At 39.9% G+C, this 20,717-nt stretch overlaps 1 long non-coding RNA gene across 2 annotated transcripts; it reads left to right on the forward strand.

Moving 5' to 3' along the window:
- Positions 1–1,885: 1,885 nt before the first annotated feature.
- On the forward strand, positions 1,886–19,571 carry LOC129043444 (uncharacterized). Of its 2 annotated transcripts, none has more exons than XR_008504469.2 (4): positions 1,886–1,899; positions 4,838–4,932; positions 18,304–18,408; positions 19,414–19,571. It is a non-coding gene; the product is annotated as an uncharacterized LOC129043444 (long non-coding RNA). The 2 variants fall into 2 exon arrangements; XR_010123307.1 differs by lacking the exon at positions 1,886–1,899 and adding an exon at positions 17,053–17,194 and having other exon boundaries at positions 4,834–4,932.
- The last annotated feature ends 1,146 nt before the right edge of the window (positions 19,572–20,717 follow it).

Genomic DNA, 20,717 nt, shown 5'->3' on the forward strand with positions numbered 1-20,717 from the left:
GCAGTGAGCTGAGATCACATCATTGCACTCCAGCCTGGGTGACAAGAGCAAAACTCTATCTCATAAAAAAAAGAAAAAAAGAAAATGTAACCTATTTATTGTATTTTAAAGTGAAACTGAGGATGAGGTAATTTGTGTTCCCATAACTGGATTCTTTCAGAGCATGAAGCATTCAGGTTTAAGGCGAGAAAAATCTCAAAAAGCAACTTTTATCTCTATTTCCTGATTCCTGCCCCTGACGCCCCTGGAGTATATATTCTGGTCTTCGGAGCACTAGATTAATATTTCTTCATGTGAATATTCTTATATTTTTCTTTTGGGCATATTCTATAAACTTAATTGAACCATGTTATTTCTACAGAAGTTTTTGAAAAATTACTTTTGTCATTCTTAATTTTACTCCGAAAGTGATTGCCTTTGTATATCACAGTTCACATAAGAAAATTAAAGTTAGTGAGAAAAAAATCAACAAAAAGATTGCCTGAAATTAAACTCAATGTTCTTTCTGAAGAGTTTTACAAACACCCTCCATGCAGTAAGAAGCACAGGAATTCTGATGAGAACGCATTTTTCAAGAATTCATCTTCACCTTCCCTTTCACTCGGGAGGTGGCCTCTTATTGTGGCTGTTGGATGTAACCAGTGAACTGAATACTTGAAACCAATTTGCTGGTTTGAGAAGAGGTTATTGATTCTCACAGCATGTATATACTTGGAAAATTTCATTGTTTAACTCTGTATGTGGATGATTCTTGCCTCACACTACTTTAAGTTGGGCAGACTGGGTGAGGCATATGAGCTCCCTTTGCTTTATTGAAGTCTTCAGAGAAGACTGCAAACTTAAAAAAAAAAAAAAAAAAAATTTAACAGGTCTGCATGTTGCCTTGAATAAAAAGTACTATATGTGCTTCTTGGAAAAAGTCTGCTTAGGTGATTTTTTTTAAAGCATGTGCTTTATTTTGAGGGAGGATGTTGGGAGAGAAATTTCTTTGTATTTTGTACAGAATTAAGAAGACAAAGGCTGTAATTGATAAAACACCAAATCTTGGGTGTTTATATTCTTGTTTACTAAATAATAAAAGTTCAACTGAATAATCAAGGTGTAACTCTTCGGATGAGTGAAGATGAACAAAATCTCAGCTCATCTGAGGTCAACATTTCTTCTAGGGGCTGTTGAAGAATATAGGTAAGATGTTGAAGCCATGTGTTGCTGTTTCCCTTCAGATGCTGGAAATATGGGCCCCACCGCATTTCAACACCTTACTTCCCCAGTTTTTCTCTAGGAATATTATTATTGGCCCAGGGGAGGTTCATTTCAGCAGAAAGTCTGCCATTTTGAAGCAATTGGAGCAATTTATTAGCAAGAGGAAATGATTTATTTTTCTTAATCACCATTCGTAAGATGATCATTATGAACAAGGTTGCTGATAAATCTTTGGCCACCGGAGAGGACTTTAATTTGTGACAAGGAAAGTTTCTTAGTACTTAATGGAGAGAGAGTTTTCTGCCCTTACCTGTGCAGGTTCATGGTGAGAGATAGACCCTATGAGTATTTATTGACCTGAACTGGGGGTCTTCTTAATATAGAGATTTATGTTTTAGAAATGAAACTCCTTGGGGTCTTGTCTGGGGTGGGTAATTAGTGAAGAAAAGAACCAAGTTAATTTTTTTTTTTTCTCAAACATCCTGATCTTTGGCTTTTATCTTTTTTTTTTTTTTTTAACTGACAAGTTACTTCTCTTTCAGGCTCCAAGCTTGATATAGAAGACTATCATATGAACCAGAGAGGGTAACTGAAACCAAAGAAATGACTCCAGTATCAAGCTAAAGACACGCCTTAAAGGATGAGGAGGAGCAGAAATCTTACCAGCAAGGCAAGAAAGAAGCCATACGTGAACAGGTGGCAGTATGAGCAATACTTAATTCCCTGTTGTGATTATTAGCACGTGAAGCTTGTGAAGCACATAGCCCCAACTAAAGAATCTTGTGTTATAATTTTTCAAAGACTGTAGGGTAGGCACACCAGCCATGCAAATACTAGAAATCAAGTGTTATTTCTAAAGTATCATGCACTTAGGTGATTAGCAGCTTGGGGAGCCATCGGCTGAATTTCTTGAAGAAACCTCCAGGGAGTTGGCCATAACTCTAAGGGTGAGGCAGCTTTCAAGAAGTGTGATTCATCTTCTTTAAGTATTAGGGTCACCTAGTGCCACTCCAGCCCAGCCTACAGCAGGTCACCTGGAACTGAAATTCTGAGATGTAAGAAGTAGGAGGAAAAATGTCCCACCTTGTTCAAGGGATGAAGTCAATTTAAAGGGATGAGGAGAATACTGGCAGAATATTTTAAATATATTAAAATATATTAACTGATTTTCCTCTTCTGGCAGCTCCTGTTGCCTCTGCATCCTCCCCCAAACCCATTTAGGTATCATTTGTTCTATCAGGAAAAAAAGAAGTTTCACCAGAGAGCAGGAAAAAAAAGGCTTTTGATTTTCCAAAGTCAAGACCCTGAGGGAACTTGTCATAAAGACACTAAGCTGAATTGATGCAAGGCTTCCCACCCCTTGTAGGACCTGAAGTTTTCCAGGCATGCTGTGAGGACAGTGCTAGAGCTAGGGGAGGAAAGGGAACTGTTAGATGCTGTGGGAAGGTGGGGAGGAGCAAAGGGAAAGTAGAGGCGGAAGGGGAAGCAGAGACAGCTCTTAGATGCTGGTGGCTCCCCTCTCCTCTGAGAAAAAGACTCTATACCCTGCTCCTCAGAGGAGAAGGTTGTGGATGACAGAACTGAAGATGGATTGGGGTTGCCATCACCTCCAAGTAGAGCTCAAGAAGACTGCAAAACCCCAGAACAGAAATGGCTGAGTGGTATCCAGGGGACAGATGCTCTGAGCCAGCCTCAAAGAACTGAGTGTACCCCAGCACAGCCCACAAATGTTAGAATGAGTCTTCTGTGCTCAAAAGTCCCACCAGAATGGTAATGAAGGACCCACAGAGCTTGCCGGTGCCCCTGTGGCCTGAGCAGTGCAATAAAGTTTCCTGTGCCAACAAGGGGCTTGGCAACAGTTGAGAGAAAATGTGCCACGCCTGAAGGAGTCTCACGCTGGGGAACAGCTCAGTGGTGAAGACCTACCAGGAACAAGGTCATATCACCCAAGGCTAGTGCTGAGATAGCATCATACAGAGAAAGAGATAATTCCCTCCACCCATTGCTCTGGTACAATGTCAGACCCCTGGAACTCAGTGAAAAGGATGGGGGTGTAGAACTGAGGGAAATTAGGTTCTAACACTGAAGATAGGCTCAAAATAGATAAGTGGTTACAGAAAAATAAAGTTTCACTTCTTGTACAATTGAATTTGTTGATTGAGTCCTGAACCCAAAGTAAAACCAGTCATTCAATCAATAAGTTAATTAAAAGATCAGTCATACCTGACAAAACTATTTAGCTCCTCCTTTCTGGAATTTAGGAGAATTGTAACACAATTCACAATCAAGATTTGTCTTACAGCCTAACACAAATCTTGACTATTGCTATGTAGTCTATGTGCAGCCTCAGGTTCGTGGGTGTAGCTCAGACTGCATTGCTTAGTAAGTGCTGACCATGTGGCTGGCACTCTCCTAGGAACTTTCACCATTTTCCCTCATTTAATCCTTTAAACAGTGTCTGTGAGACCAGATATTATTCCCATTTTACTGAAAAGTAAACGAAGGCTCAACAAAGTAAAATCTGAGAGAATTCTAATAATTGTCAAACATTTCCTTTGTGAAAGTTGGTTCCACATTGTGGTGGGTAATGCCCAGCATTTCCTTCCTTCTTTTCCAACAGTCTCTTCTTTTCCTGTGCATTCTTTGCAGGCCCTGTCCCACCTCTGTGCCTTTGCTCCAAAGCCCCTACTTCAGATACTGCTCCTCTTCCTGTCCTTTTGACATCTTCCCCAGTTTCTAAGGCGCAATTTCAATTTTGTCTGTTCCCTGACACTTTTCCAAACCTCTCAGCTATTATTATCTTATCCATCCTCATGCTCCTTCAGCACCTCACAAGTCCATGATAGGCCTTTATCAAGTCAGCTTTGTATTGCAGGTTTTTGGTCATGGTAGTGTCAGCTGCTAATTTGTAAACCCCAGAAGAGCTCCATCTTGTGCAGCCCCAGCACCTACAATGAATTTAGCATCCTAGGCTGGCAGGTATCTTGGTGCCTGTTACATAATAAAGCCTTAACACATATTTGTCAAACTAAATTAACTTAAAATTCTAAAACACATAGTTAGTGAAACATGAGACAGATGCTTACAAGAATGTTTAATTGGCAATGTCTTTGAATTCCTCACAATTTTCTTCTTTATCCCTAACTTATTTCAATTTTTTTCAAACATACAAAACAGTTTAAAAAATCATTCATTTAACACCCATGTAATGACCATTAGTTTCTATAATATACCCTTTATTATATTTATGTTATCATATCTGTCCATCTACTCATTCTGCTATCCATCCATCAATACATATTATTTTTTCCTCACTGCCTTTCAAATACACCCAATGTTTGAGAGACCTTTGATTTTGGAATCAGATCTGAGATTAATTCCTGGATTCAGCACTTACTTGTTCTGTGACCTTGGGGGTTGCTTAACTTGAGTCTGTTTTTTCTTTGTAAAATGGGGGTGAACAATGATGTCTACATAGGTTGTGGTGAGGAATAAATAAGACTGTATATAAAGGGCCTGACACATAGTGTTTGTTCAATACATGGTAGCAAAAGTAAAAGAACAGCATAAGTATTTATTTCAGCCATCAGCACTGATTTGCAATGATTTGTGCTTTTGGTATTCCTGCTTACAGCCTCTGCTTTAGGCCCAGAAGGAAAAGAAGCTTACAGGAGACAATCAGTCTTACACTCTTCCATGGTCACAAACAAAAGGTCCCTGGATCTACAGGTGAGCAAGAGGTGATCTGGGCTTTCGAGTAGGTACTGCATTCTGAACTCCCTGGCACAATTAAAAGGCAATAGAGCCAAGAGTAGAATCACCAATTATCTACTTTACCCAGGCAACATGGGGGATCTTAATGTCTATCTAAAATTCAGAAGAGCTTTTGCTAAAAATGGAGATGATTAGGAGAGGATATCAGAGCTCTGCCGTAGCCATAAACCTGCCTTCTGAGCCCTTTGGTGCAGGGATTTGAATTTTTTCCAAATAGAAGCCCTCATTAGTAGCACCCTCCACTCTAAAGCTGTAGGATATCCCCAATTCATGAAACTATTTCTTAATTATACTGTAAGTCATCTTGCCCCTGAAATGGCCATGGAAAGCTATGGCTGAAGAATGGAGGAAAAGATGACTTTCTCTGTTTCTTCAGACCAGGCATCAATTGGGATGTTGGGATATTGATAAAAGGAAATCTCATCCTTTGTTATCTGCCTATGCTTTCACCATACCCATTCCCATGTCTGGTCATCACAGCGTCCTTCACAGCCCTTAGCTGAATCATGTTGAGTACAGGATGGTGTGAATATCATGGTTTGAATACAACCATGGTCTGTCCATGTGGATTGTTTTTTGCAGCCCACTTAGACTTAAGCCCTCTTAATTTCAAATTTATGTTCATATGTGCCAATAAAGTTGTCCCTAGATGAACTGGAAAATGCCTGATTTCCTTATCTTCCTGAGGGTTTGCAACTTAGATGACATGTCACATTAATCTGTGGAACTTTTTGAGATATAAATGCCTGCTTCTTTGAAAGCCTCACCCTTCATTCCAAGAGTCAGAGTGAGTGGGTCTTATGTAATCCCACTGCAGTCTACATTTTAAATATCTCTACAAATTATTTTTTCTCACAACCATGGCTAAGAACTGTCTCTTTACCATAAAGCTGTGTAGCTCTTCTTTAAAACAGTGAGAGATGAAGTGTGTCTTCTTTTGAGATGCAAAATCTTGGTTGACCTTTTCATTTTTGTTTTGTTTTCTATTAGTTGATGACCATAAAATGGAAAATTAGTTGAAATGGAAGGATTAGGAATATTATCAAAGTAGAGTAGGTTGTACGTAAGATAGAAATAAGGACAACCCAGTAGAGCATTTGAGAAGATGCTCAGCTAAAGTAAAAAGGAGCTAATAAAGGTTATCTCAGTCAGCTAGGAAAGCAGTGCTCAGATTATCAGGTAAGGGTATCACCTAAGACAAGAAGGCAGATATGCAAAAGGAGTTATTATTTTATGTCAAATCTAATACAATCATACTTTACATTTTAACATTCCAGACATCTGTTGGTCTGGTGGCATTGGAATGTTGTGTCATTGCCCATGCAGTATAAATTTTGTTGTTAGTCACAATGGCATAACTGGTCAACTTCAACCCCTCAAAGTTTCAGTCAACAAACTAAGAAAAAGTAAATCCTGATTTACTGGATAAAAAAGTAAATCTACTGTTGTCATCTGCTGGTTAGATTTTTTCAAAAGTAACATCAAAGCTTCTAGATCAAGTGTTAGTTGCTTGGAAGAAGATTCAAAGATAATATTAGAATGTTTTGTAAATAAATGCTGGATTTTCAATGTTCTTGATGACATGGATACCAATATCATATGAAAAACGGGAACAAATCTGCCAATTCTGAGTTGAAAGTGACTCAGAGGAGTTGGATACTCTACTTGTGAAGAAATTTGGAATAGAGTGTAATTGGCAGCATTTTATTCTCTCTTACTGGTACATAATAGTGGTGCATCTTACAACCACTGGTGTCTTAGGTTCGTTCAGTATAACGTGATATTTGCATTGGTCTTTACAGAGAAGAATATTGAAGAAGATTCTCAAGTCCAAATAGTTCCCCGAAAAAGGCATATGTGAAACTATAGAGGGGGCCCAGTGAATCACAAACCTGTGGGTGTCTAACTTCTATAAAGTCCAGCTATCAAGATCTTAAAAAGAGAGAGGAACTACCATATATTTAGACCATGAAATAACATTTTTAAAAGAAAAATGGCTGGGTTTCATTAAGAAAGAATTATTTTTTAGATTTTTTTTGAAGAAGTAAGTAGGCATGTGAACAGGAACTGATGGTGGTAATTAGGCTGATGTTCAAAAAGTCTTTCACAGGGTCCATCCTGGGGACAGTTAGAACAACAACAGAAAATAGTCATCATTGAATTGGAATTGGGGTGGGGGTGCAGTTTGGAGATTTGGTGTCTTTTAAGCACTCCAAATTTGTTTTATAAAATTGTAACATCTAGGGTTGGAGACTGGCTTTTCATTCCCTTCCTCTTGGGCTGGCCTGAGAAGCTGTAATTTTCTCTATTCTTCAAGACCCATAATTCACAAGCCCCACCCCTCTTCCACCTGTTGCTTTTAAATGTCTCAAAAAAAAATACTTTCTTATAAACCTCGGGCTACTCTTCTCCAGGCTGAACACCCCTTTAATTTTATCATTGTCTGTTTCTTTGAGAACCTTCCTTTCCTTGAGCCTTTCCTCCAAATATCCTCCAATTTGTCTGCATCTTTTATAACTAGCTAACAGAGGTCCCATGTGTCCAGGGATCTTAGTTTATGGCTATTTTCTGAGCTTAATTATTACTAGCAACTCTTTCATTCTCAAAAGTGTTCTTATTAGAATATCATTTTTGGTTAACCTACATACAACTAAACAGAATGTAATATCTAAGAGTGAGCTGACTAGCAGAAGTGAGGGCAGAGCTCTCACCATTCTAAGCCTTGGTACACTACAGGTGCAGCCAAACAGATGCATTAGGGACTTGGTCCATACGTCACACCATTGTCTCATATAAGCTTGTCTCGTGTAAGTGCAGTCCTCAAGTCTTTTCCACCCTTGCTGCCATGAAGCCACATCTTCCCCATCTAGTACTTGTGCTGGTGGTTTTTTGGCGTTTGTTCCTACTAAATTTCATGACATTATGATTCAACCCATTGTCCAGTCTGTCAAGAACTTTGTCATCCAAAATGCTGGCTTCTCCCTTCCAAATTCCTGTTACCAGAAGATATAATCTTGCTTTTCTATATCATTACCCAAATTCTTGATTTAAAAATATTGTATAGGGCCAGGCATGGTGGCTCATGCCTGTAATCCCAGCACTTTGGGAGGCCGAGGCAGGAGGATCATGAGGTCAGGAGGTTGAGACCAGCCTGGCCAACATGGTGGAACCCCGTCTCTACTAAAGATACAAAAAATTAGCCAGGCGTGATAGCATATGCCTGTAATCACAGCCACTTGGGAGGCTGAGGCAGGAGAATCGCTTGAACCCAGGAGATGGAGGTTGCAGTGAGCCGAGATCACGCCATTGCACTCCAGCCTGGGTGACAGGGCGAGACGTTGTCTCAAAAATAAATAAATAAATAAATAAATAAATAAATAAATAAAGCATAGAATAGCCCTGTGGCACTTTGCTTCTTTCCAGTTTGACCTTGTTGGAGCCAAGGGGAAGCTTCCCCCTTGCCCTCAGAGGGTGCACTGAAAAATCAACTTACGTTAAGGCAGATTAATAAGAGAAAAGGCATACAAATTTATTTAACCATGCACACAGGGAGAATCAGAGTGATTTCCCTATTTCCCAATGAGGCCCAAACACTTATATAACCTTTTAGAGGCAAGGGGGAACATAGAGAATATAGGTAATTCTGTTGAGGGCCATTAAATGATTACTGGGAAAAATGACTGGAGACTTGGGATAATGAGTGGATTGCAGAGGGGGTGGGTGGTGAACAGATTGACTTGTGGTTCTCTTTGGAAGTTGAATGAACCTGAGAGACAGACATCGTTTTGTAAAAAGGTTAGGCCTGGTCTAGTTATGTTCTTCCTCTCCTTTCTTGAAATAGATGATAAGATTACAAGGAAAGAAAGGAAAAGCAATAGTTCATCTTGGTGGTTGCATCCAGTCCTTATGAAGACAGGGAAAAAGTCTCTTCCAAGGCCTGTTGATTTCAAAGAGTTTCCAATTCAAAATATTCATTATATCAGGGAGCTATATTTTGGGGTGAAACTCTCTGTGCTCCTTCAATGTCCATTCACATCTTGGAGGTCATTTAACATCACAAGCTTACTTAATTGTAGTATCATTAAGGCTATGTATTTCTGGTTTTTGCATGAAAATCACTTGAGAGACCTTTGTAAATGCCTTTTAAAACTTTGACTGTCTAACGTAGAATGACTTTTCCTAATCTATGCATCTAAATAAATAAATTTGTAAATAAAATAAATATACAATGAAAGAAAGAAAAAGGATAACAAAACTGAGATGAGTCTAATATGACTAGTGAGGGTGTATGGGGGCCTTGGAAATATAATGACTGGCATTTAGAATAGGTCAGTGCTCAACTAATATTTGTGGATCCAAACATAATTTTTCATTGACAAATGAGCAGAAGATCTTGCTTATGACTCTTGCTGTGAAAAAAGCCTAGTTCTTTACACCTGTCAAGGACATCTGCTTTGGGAAGTCCCAAACACAGCTTAGGTCCACACCAGAGTATGAATTGACTATTTGCTAATCATGTAAATATTATTACTGAAACGAAAACATGATTGAGGCTGGAAGTGTGAACCAAATGCAGAAAGTGCCAGCTCTTTAATGTAAGCAGTTAATTAGGCATCATCTTTAAGTGTGGTGATAGGTCCCAGGGTGTTAATCAAATCAAATATCACCAGCTGCTGAGAGAATAGGCTCTTTCAGGAAGCATTCGCAATACTAAGTGTGAGAGAGATGTGGCTTTAAAAGGGGTTTTCTGAGGCTCCAATAGCTGAGGACACCTATAGAATTGTGGGAAACAGTTAGGTAGGCATATCCATAACAGATCAGACAAACACTATCTTGAGTCAATTGAAACAGTGAGAAAAGCCTAGATTTGGATACCAGACAGATCTGGGTTCAACTCCTGCTTCTGCTTTTTCTAGCTTCGGAAAAATCACAGTTAGTTCTCCACAGATTCACAGGAACAGATCATAATGTTTGGGATTATATGAGTTGCTGGTAAGATACCTACAAGCAGCAAAATAATTAGCACCATCCCTGAAACCATCCTATGGGATCTATGACAAACTTGTGCCCATTGGAAAAATCTTAGGTTCGCCCCTTTATCTCTGGCCCATTGTTAATTGCAGAAGAGAAAGGGTTATAAGAGCAGCACAGGTGTTTGAGCTATGTGTATTTTCCTCTAGGGGACTTGGTGCTATCAGAGGAGGTCATCATATTGGAAAACAAGTTTTTTTAAAAGTAGAAGTCATAAAGTTGAAGAATTCAGTGACTTTTGCAGGGGAAGAAGTACCTGATTTATGAACAGTCATTATCCTGAACTGTTTTGTAGAAATGATGTAACTGATTGATTTTTAATAAGCATTCCAAGTGTTACACAGCAAGTTTTGATGCTTCCAACTGGCCAATGAGGTAAGCAATTGAAGTGAGTTTCAGATATTTACCTGTATCTAAACTGGAGTAAACCTAAAGTAAAGCTTTGTAAATTCTGAGTAGAGAGTAACAGAGCACTTTTAAGACTTGGGTGCAGGCTGGATGTGGTGGCTTACCCCTGTAATCCCAGCACTTTGGGAGGCCGAGGTGGGTGGACTGAGGTCAGGAGTTCAAGACCAGCCTGGCCAACATGGTGAAACTCCATCTCTACTAAAAACACAAAAATTAGCTGGGCATGGTGGTGCACACCTGTAATTCCAGCTACTTGGGAGGCTGAGGCAGGAGAATCACTTGAACCCGGGAGCAGAAGTTCCAGTGAACCGAGATGGTGCCATTGCACTCTAGCCTGGGTGATGACAGTGAAACTCCATCTCAAGAAAAAAAAGAAAAGAAAAAGACTTGGTTTCTAGAGTCAGACCACCTAGCTTGGGATCCTAGCTTCATCATTCATCAGTTGTGTGATCTAGGGGCAAGCTACTTCTCTTGCCTCCATTTCTTCATTCATTTAATAGGAATAATTACTTCATAGGATGATCCTGATCCTGACTTTATAAACCTCATCACAGGGAATGATAAAATAAACATTCTGAACGTTTCAGAAACAAATGGATTGATAAGCAACATTTTTTTCTAATTAGTTCTATATATTGTCTTTCTAATTTCCACATCAGTATCATGAGCTTAGAACCTGAGTACCCACTCAGTACCCAAGTGCCTAGGGATTGGAAACCATTTTCATTAGTATCTTACTCGAAAAACAGCATTCATTTTTGATAAGGTGTTTATAGGCATCAACATGATGTAATATTTAAGAGCAATAATTACAGTGTCAGACTTCTGAGTTTGAATCCTCACTTACTGGCACCTTAAAAAGATGTTTAATCTCTTTGGGCCTTGGTGCCTTTATCTGTAAAATGGATATTCTGTGTAGCTTAAATGAGTTAATAGATATGAAGTGCTCACATCAGTGCCAGGCACATAGAAAGTATTCAGTGCTTCATGGTCATTGACTTGTACTGTTAATCAAGCATTTCCCAGAAAAGAAAATGAAGTTAAGAGGTGATATCATGAAGCATTTTTCTTCATCCTGTAAATAATATACTGAGCTTTGAAACTCATAACATTCAAGATGAAATGCTAAAGGATACCTATGCCAGAATTTTTTTTCATAGTCAAACATTAAAGACGAAGTGAGGGTCTATTTAGGTAGAAATAACAAATACATGGCATACATACTAACACCCCACAACAGGACTGTGGCAGACATTATTAATCCATCTTGGCTATCTTGCCTACTGAGTTTGTACTCAGCTTCTGAATTTTTCTCAACATGATATTCTGGGCAACCATTGTCAATTCGATTGGTATTATGTGAAATAAACTTATTTTCCATCTTTGTTCCACTATCATCTCTTTAAAGGTGTTATTTTCCCGGAAGGGAATTGAAAAATGAGAACACATGGACACAGGAAGGGGAACATCAGACTCTGGGGACTGTTGTGGGGTGGGGGGAGGGGGGAGGGATAGCATTAGGAGATATACCTAATGCTAAACGGCGAGTTAATGGGTGCAGCACACCAGCATGGCACGTGTATACATATGTAACTAACCTGCACATTGTGCACATGTACCCTAAAACTTAAAGTATAATAAAAAAAAAAAGTACAGGTTTTCAAGTAAAACTCCTCTATTGAAGTCCCAATCAAACTTTTTTTTTTTTTTTTTGAGACGGAGTCTTGTTCTGTCGCCCAAGCAGAGTGCAGTGGCGTGATCTCAGCTCACTGCATCCTCTGCCTCCCAGGTTCACGTGATTCTCCTGCCTCATGCTCCCAAGTAGCTGGGATTATAGGTGTCTGCCACCACGCCTAGCTAATTTTTGTAGTTTTAGTAGAGATGGGGTTTCACCATGTTGGCCAGGCTGGTCTCGAACTCCTGACCTCAAGTGATCCAACCGCCTCAGCTTCCCAAAGTGCTGGGATTATAGGCGTGAACCACGCGCCCAGCCCCAATCAAACTTTTAAATGATGCAAGATAATCATCCCTCATATCCTTAAGCAGGGTGAGTTATATAAAAGAGACAAAAAAAGTTGACTGGCAGTACCCATAATCTATTTTTTGTGCTTCTTGGGAAGATGCTGCTAAGACAGATGACATTGATAGCTGCAATTAAAAAAAAATTTGCTAGAGTCCAAAGAAATCATTTGGAATGTGGTTTCCTTAGTTGTTGACTCAGTGAATAATTTTCTGGAAAGACAGCCAGGTTATACTATCTAGTAGATTATACAGCTGAGCATCTTTCATTTTATCTTAAGAGAAAGATACAAATGGCTAAATGTGAAAAGTGTTCCTAGATGTTGATTGGTTGGTACCCATTTAACTCTAGACTCTATAGTATCTTTTTATTTATTTATTCATTTTTGAGACGGTCTCACTCTGTTGCCCAGGCTGCAGTGCAGTGGCGTGATCTTGGTACATTGCAACCTCTGCCTCCTGGGTTCAAGTGATTCTCCTCCCTCCGCTGCCCGAGTAGCGGGGATTACAAGCATTTGCCACCACACCTTGCTAATTTTTGTGTTTTTATAGAGATAGGGTTTCACCATGTTGGCCAGGCTGGTCTCAAACTCCTGACCTCATGTGATCTACCCACCTTGGCCTCCCAAAGTCCTGAGATTACAGGTGTGGTCTATAGTATCTTATAATTACAGCATTGTTACTTATATCATCATCATGTGACCTAGTTCTTCAAGAAAGTATAGTTATGCTTGCTATGCACCATTTAAGACAACGAAATATGTACTCACTGTAGAAAAATTTCATCTCTGACAAATCAATGGAAAATGGGCAAAGATGATGAAGAGTTAAACTTCAGAGAAGAGAAAATACAAAAAGCTAGCAAGACTGTAAAGAGATGTTCAAACTTAGATGACAGAAAAATGTAAAATAAACAATGAGATACTCCTTTACATGTATTAGACTGGCAAAAATTAGGAAGCTGGATAATGGCAAGTGTTAACAGGGATGTGGGGCCATGGGAATGCTTACACACTGCTGATGGGATTGTAGACTGGTGTAGAACTTCTACAGAGGACTCTATTGGTAAGAGCAGATTAGACCTATGTATACTTTCTGACCTGGAAAGCCAAATTCATTCCTGCATATGTATACCACAAAATGTGTTAGTCTGTTCGTTCTCATGCTGCTAATAAAGACATACCCAAGACTGGATAATTTATAAAGAAAAGAAATTTAATGGATTCACACTTCCACATGGCTGGGGAGGCCTCACTATCATGGTGGGAGGTGAAGGAGGAGCAAAGGCATGTCTTACATGGTGGCAGGCAAGAGAGCATGTGCAGGGGAACTGCCCTTTATGAAACCATCAAATCTCATGAGTCTTATTCACTATCACAAGAACATGGAAAAACCTTATTCACTATCATGAGAGAATGGGAAAACCTGCCCTCGTGATTCAGTTACCTCCCACTGGGTCCCTCCCATGACACATGGGGATTATGGAAACTACAATTCAAGATGAGATTTGTGTGGGGACACAGCCAAACCATATCACAAAAAAATTATCCAAGAGTTTCCAAGGGCCCTATAGGAATAGGGTGATGAGGCATCCTAACTTGCCTGGGACAGTCATAGTGTACAACTGCTGTTCTAGTGTAATTATTAATATCACCCTTTCATTCTCAAAAGTGTTCTCCCTGTGATTAAGGCTGGTCATCGCAGGATATTCTTGGTGGTGGGGAACTAGAGGCAATTTGGGGAGTGGAGAGGCAAAATGCATTCGATTCACACTATTCAGCAGAAAGCTGGATGAAAAAAGAAACAGGTTGAGGTAGATAACAATGACATTTGCATATAGTTAAGGTCCATGTTTATATAAAACTATATGCTTTATAAGAACAATTACTAACAAAAGGACATAGTTTGAATGATTGCCTTGGGGCAGTAGAGGAATTAGAGTGGGATAAAGGAAAAATAAATAAAATGATAGAGATCTTGTTGGACCAAAGATTATGAAATAAACCATTGAGAAGGGTGATTAACTCAGCTTGAGTATCTGAATTCAAAAAGTAAGGGTTCCACCAAAATAGATGATTGTGAAGTTGATATTTATATATTTAATTAATTAATTTACTCTCTTTGAGGTTCCAAGGATATTTAAGGCTGTTTAATAAGTATCTTAAGTAGAAAAATATAAATATAAAAATATTTGAATGAGGAAGCAGAACAGATTGTATATAGAAATAAGAAAGATAAGGCAAAGCTAGCACAAGGTTAACATCTAAAATTCACACCAAAAAGGCCTGTCAATCAGCTATAAATGGGTCTCAGGTTTGGTGCTAAGCTGTCCAGCAGGAAATGCAAAGAAGGCAATGCCCTTATGTCCATGATCCTCATTATCTGTAATAAGAGTCACCACGAAACCATTCTAAGTACTAGAAAGCAGTGTGCATTTCCCATTCTGAGATCAGAGAGAAACTTTTCCCTTGGGCTCTTATAAGGAGGGCACTGTGTAATGAAATAGCGACCTAGAAAACTAATTTTTACAGAATGACTCATTCCAAAGCAATATGGAAAACCAAAATGTTAATTTATTCTAACAGAGTTTGGGCTCCTTGAATTTCCACAAAATTACCAGGTTTCAGTTTCAAATTAGTTCAGGAAACATTCCTAATTGTGCAATAAAGCTATGGCCCACAGAGATTGGGCTCTTCCATTTGACTGGGCCAGAAATTCCTGATCATAGTCATAACGAATGAAAGAAAAAAGAAGGATTATTATTCCAGATTCCAGGAGTGCCACTGCCTTTATACTCCTGAGAAGGTAGGTGGTAGTTAAGGAGAGAATGTCTTCCTCCTTTCTTCCTGAAACAATTTCAGTAGCCATAACTGACTAAAAAACAAACACAGTCATTGGTATAGAGATCACAGAAAGTAAATCTACTATGTGAAAACAGGTGTCACCCTAAGAGTAAAACCAGCAAAAAGCAATGCATAATAGAAGAGTTTAGTGGCAGACATCTGAAGAAGGAATCCACACTGAGAGATTATCTCCAAAGGGACATGTAAGGGGTGTGTGTGTGTGTGTGTGTGTGTGTGTTCGTTTGTGTGTGTGTGAGAGAGAGAGAGAGAAAGTGTGAGTCTGGTATTCTGGTACATTCCAGTTTTGGAGCAAGGGTGCTCATTAAGTTCTTTTGACGCTTGGTTGAAATAATCCCTGAGCATCATTCAATTATATTTGATTTTGTATTCATCAAGCAACCTCTGCTTATTCAGTTTCCAAGAGCCTGAGAATGGGTAGTGTCATAGATTGATGCCTAAATAGCTGTAACTATTTCCCTCCCGGTATCTAGGCCCACATGCAATATGACTTTGCAACTCATCCCATCAGAGGGTGGAAACTATTTCTTCACCCCCTTGAACCTGGGCTGGCTTTGTAATTTGTTTTGGCCAATAGAATGTCGTGGAAGTGATGGTGTTACCAGAAAGAGTTCCCAATCCAGACTCGTGTGAGAAAGAATTTGAGTTGAGTCCGTAAAATGAAAGCAAGTTTATTAAGAAAGAAAAGAATGGCTACTCTATAGGCAAAGCAGTGGCATGGGCTGCTTGACTGAGTAAATTTATGGTTATTTCTTGATTATATGCTAAACAAGGAGTGGATTATTCATGAGTTTTCCAAGAAAGGGGCAGGCAATTCCTAGAACGGAGGGTTCCTCCCCCTTTTAGACTATATACAGTAGCTCAGACATTGTCATGACATTTGTAAACTGTCATGGCGTTAATGGGAGTGTCTTTTAGCATGCTAATATATTATAATTAATGTATAGTGAGCAGTGAGGATGACCAGAGGTCACTTTCATCCCCATCTTTGTTTTGGTGGGTTTTTGCTGGAATCCTTACCACATCCTGTTTTATCAGTGGAGTCTTTATGACCTGCATCTTGTGGTACCAGTCCTGCCAACCTTCTATAGCATCCTTTGACTAAGAATGCCTAACCTGGGAATGAAGCCCAGCAGGTCTCATCCTCACTTTACCTGGCCCCTATTCAAGATGGAGTTACCCACTTTACCTAGCCCCTATTCAAGATGGAGTAACTAAGAATAGCGTGTCCGTTCTAAGCATAGGCATCAAGAGGCCTTGAATGCTTAACTCTCTCTCTCTCTGAACCCTGCACAACCACCATCGGGTCATACTCAGGCCAACCTGTTCATTGATGAGAAATGAGGCCTATTGACTCCTGTTACTCTGGTTGATGGCCAGACAACACCAGACACATATGTAGGGCCTTCTTTGATCAGCCAGCCTGTAGTCCAACCACTGGCTGACCATAAAGGCCTGAGAAAGCCCAGGAGAGATTAACTGAACCTGACCCAGATTGTCAACATTTTCCAGCTGCTCTTAGATACGTGAGAAAAAAACAAATGATACCTTGTTTTAAGTCTCTGATTTGCATCCATTAAAGTGCAAAAAAAGTCTCTGAGTTTTGCATGGCTGTTACACAGCAAGAGCTAACTGCTATTAGGATGGTATCCTGATGTGAGTGTAATAACTAATAGAAAATTCTGTCCTATTAAAATAAAAACAAGAATATTATAAATTGAAAACAAAAACCTGAGCATTTTTGTATGTGTTTTAGGTTAGCATGAAAGTTTTGGAGAAAATGAGTAGCTCTGAAGAGGTGGACAAAGCTAAATTTCTGGCTTTCAAGATGGACAGTCAGACCCTAGACAAATGACTTACAAATCACCCCACCTGGAATTCCCAGCATGCATATGAGGGTAATGCCATTCAGCTCTATTGTGAATAAAATATCATAAAATTTAAATCACCAATTCCCCATTCCCTCTTAGTTTACATGACAGAGGGTTGTTTTCTCTTAGAGTATCTTTAATTACTCCTGCATTGCTTCACACCTGCTAGCTGCTGTGAGTTCTCTAACAGTTCCTTTCTTAGAGCTGCGTCTTCCATGCTGTTGGTCTATGTCTCATCACCTCGCCTCAGGGAAATGAAGAGAGGTTATGCACAAAAGTACCTGTCATAAGGGAAGCTGGGAAACAGCAACTTTTAACTGGGTTCTTCCATGTTTTCTGTGACCAGTTCTGACCTCCTGATATTTTCATTTGAGTTTTGTCTTCAGTTTTGTTGTGAGGAATTTCTCTGGGCTTAATGCTTGTGGCTGAGGGAGAGGCACAGGTGGGCCTGGTCCCGCGGTCCTGTGAGAAGCCAGCATCTCTTATGCTGTGGCTGAGTCTCATTATGGCCATTGCTGCTGGGCTGGCAGATCATTTGAAAGCAGAATGGAGGCCTCTGGGATTCACTAATGACAGCTGAGGAGATGCGACAGGAGTTTACTGTCTTGGGGCATCATTGTGAAAGTGTGCCTGCCTATGTCCTGCAAGTAATGACAGATTTCTTTCCTCTCATAACTACTTAGAACCAGAATTCTTGGGATATCCATACAGGAAAATAAGCAGGATTTAAAATTCAGTTTATAAAATGTATAGAATCCCCAGTGAGGATTCCAAAAGTGGGGAGGGAGAGAGGGAAGGAGAGAAGCAAGGGCTGAAAAACTACCTATTGGGTACTGCGTTCGCTACTTGGGCGATCATTAGAAACCCAAAGGTCAGCATCACACAATATACTCATGTAACAAACCCCCTAAATCTAAAATAGAAAATAAAATTAAAAAAATAAAAATTAAAAGTAAAAAACAAAAAGAAATTGCTGAAAATTTTATTAGTGTACTTTGTAACCAAAGTTGAAAGTTTTATGTATCCAAAACTTTATCATTTCAATAGGTAATCCATTTTAAAAATAAAAATGAAAAAATAAGATATATAAAACTTTGGAGATATTTTTGTGACCCCACACTCTTTTTCCTTTTCAGAAATGAAAGAACCAGAGCATTATAGCAAAATGAATCCTGGAATGGGAATGCAATGCCTGGATTTGTGGCACAGTTGCGAAGTGTCCTGGCCATGCCATGTTAAAGGTATGCCTCATGGCAAGTTATTTAGCTTTTCTGAGATTTTGTGAAGTGAGAATTGTATTAAATTTGTCACAGGATTAAGTAATTTAAATGTATGTAATTCCTAGCATGAAACCTGGAGTAACTAACTTGATGAATGTTAGTTCTCTTTTTGCCTTTTCTGACTTTGTGTTTTATTGTTGTTTGCTTGCTTGTAGATGTAATTTTTTACTCTGTAACACAAAGGATTAGTTTTTAGAAAATAAGACGGCATTTATACAAAAATCTTTAAACTGTGCTTTTTACCTAATAATTTTCTTTATGTAAATGTGTGCTAATATAATGGTTCAAATAAAAAAGTACAGAGTTACAGTCATAACAATCCATCATTGCTTCAAATATGTCCTTCCTGATCATTTTGCTGCTTGCCTTGTTTTAAAAAGCACATACTTTTTTCACCCTTATTTTTAAAAATCACTTGTGCTACTTGCTTCTTATTCTCCTATTAATGTTTTCATGTAGTCAGATTATTCCCTTCCTCAAATAATTAATAAAAATAGACCAGTTAAGTCCCCTGGGCTTAACATGAATCACTCCCTTCTAAAAAGAAAAATGTCAAACAAGCTTATTTCTTGAATCTATGCAGCCATTTTCTAGGAGAAGCAAAATGCTGGATTATAACCCATTTTGTGTGTTCATGCATCTATGGAGAGATATTTCATAGTAATAGTTATGCCAATCTTTCATAATATTTGGTCAAAGCAGAGTACACTAAGAAAACAGTCAAGAAAGCACTCAAAGTAGAGAAAAGAGAACTTGTCTTGACTGGTCAGTTGCTACATGCTCATCCTTATGTTGGGTTCTTCCAAAATGTTGCTTTGACAAAATACCCTGAATAAGCCTTTTAATCTTCCATTTTCTGAACATGAAACTAAAGCCCCAATATTTCAAATGGCTTGAAACACAGACCATGAATTTGAACAAAGGGCTGCTTGACTTTAAAATCTATGTTCTTATTTCTATTCCCAGTTGTCTCCAAGGCAGTGATTCTTACCCTTGGCTACACATTGGAGTCATTTGGGAAGCTAGAAAAAAAAAAAAAAAGAAAAAGAAAAAAATGCCCAGGACCTGGACAAGACAGCTGAATAAGAACAGCTCTGGTCTGCAGCTCCCAGCAAGATCAACGCAGAAGGCAAGTAATTTCTGCATTTCCAACTGAGGTACCTGGCTCATCTCATTGGGACTGGTTAGACAATGGGGGCAGCCCACAGAGGGCGAGCAGAAGCAGGGTAGGGCATCACCTTACCCAGGAAGCGAAAGGGGTTGGGGAACTCCCTCCCCTCACTAAGGGAAGCTGTGAAAGACTGTGCTGTGATGAATGATACATTCTGGCCCAGATACTATGCTTTTCCCACAGTCTTCGCAACACGCAGACCAGGAGAGTCCCTCGGGTGCCTATACCACCTGGGCCCTGGGTTTCAAGCACAAAACTGGGCGGCTATTTGGGCAGAAACTGAGCTAGTTGCAGGAGGTTTTTTTCATACCCCAGTGGCACCTGAAACACCAGTGAGAGAGAAGTGTTTGCTCCCCTGGAAAGGGGGCTGAAGCCAGAGAGCCAAGTGGTCTAACTTAGCAGATCTCACCCCCACAAAACCCAGCAATCTAAGATTCACTGGCTTGAAATTCTCGCTGCCAGCACAGCAGTCTGAAGTCGGCCTGGGACACTCGAGCTTGGTGGGAGAAGGAGCATCTGCCATTACTGAGGCTTGAGTAGGCGGTTTTCCCCCTCACAGTGTAAATAAAGCTACCAGGAAGTTCGAACTGGGCAGAGCCCACCACAGCACCGCAAAGCCGCCGTAGCCACACTGCCTCTCTAGATTCCTTCTCTCTGGGCAGGGCATCTCTGAAAGAAATGCAGCAGCCCCAGTCAGCGGCTTATAGATAAAATTCCCATCTGCCTGGGACAGAAGACCTGAGGGAAGGGGCAGCTATGGGCACAGCTTCAGCAGACTTAAATGTTCCTGCCTGTAGGCTCTGAAGAGAGAAGCGGATCTCCCAGCACAGCGTTTGAGCTCTGCTAAGTGACAGACTGACTCCTCAGGTTGGTCACTGACCCTTGTGCCTGCTGAATGGGAGACACCTCCCAGCAGGGGTCGAAAGACACTTCATACGGGAGAGCTCCAGCTGGCTTCTGGCAGGTGCCCCTCTGGAAACAAGCTTCCAGAGGAAGGAACAGGCAGCAGTCTTTGCTGTTCTGTAGCCTCCCCCAGGCAAACAGGGTCTGGAATGAACCTCCAGCAAACTCCAGCAGACCTGCGGCAGAGGGGACTGAA

This window comes from Pongo pygmaeus, chromosome 13 (genome assembly GCF_028885625.2).
Source record: "Pongo pygmaeus isolate AG05252 chromosome 13, NHGRI_mPonPyg2-v2.0_pri, whole genome shotgun sequence".
Classification (NCBI taxonomy): Eukaryota; Metazoa; Chordata; class Mammalia; order Primates; family Hominidae; genus Pongo; species Pongo pygmaeus.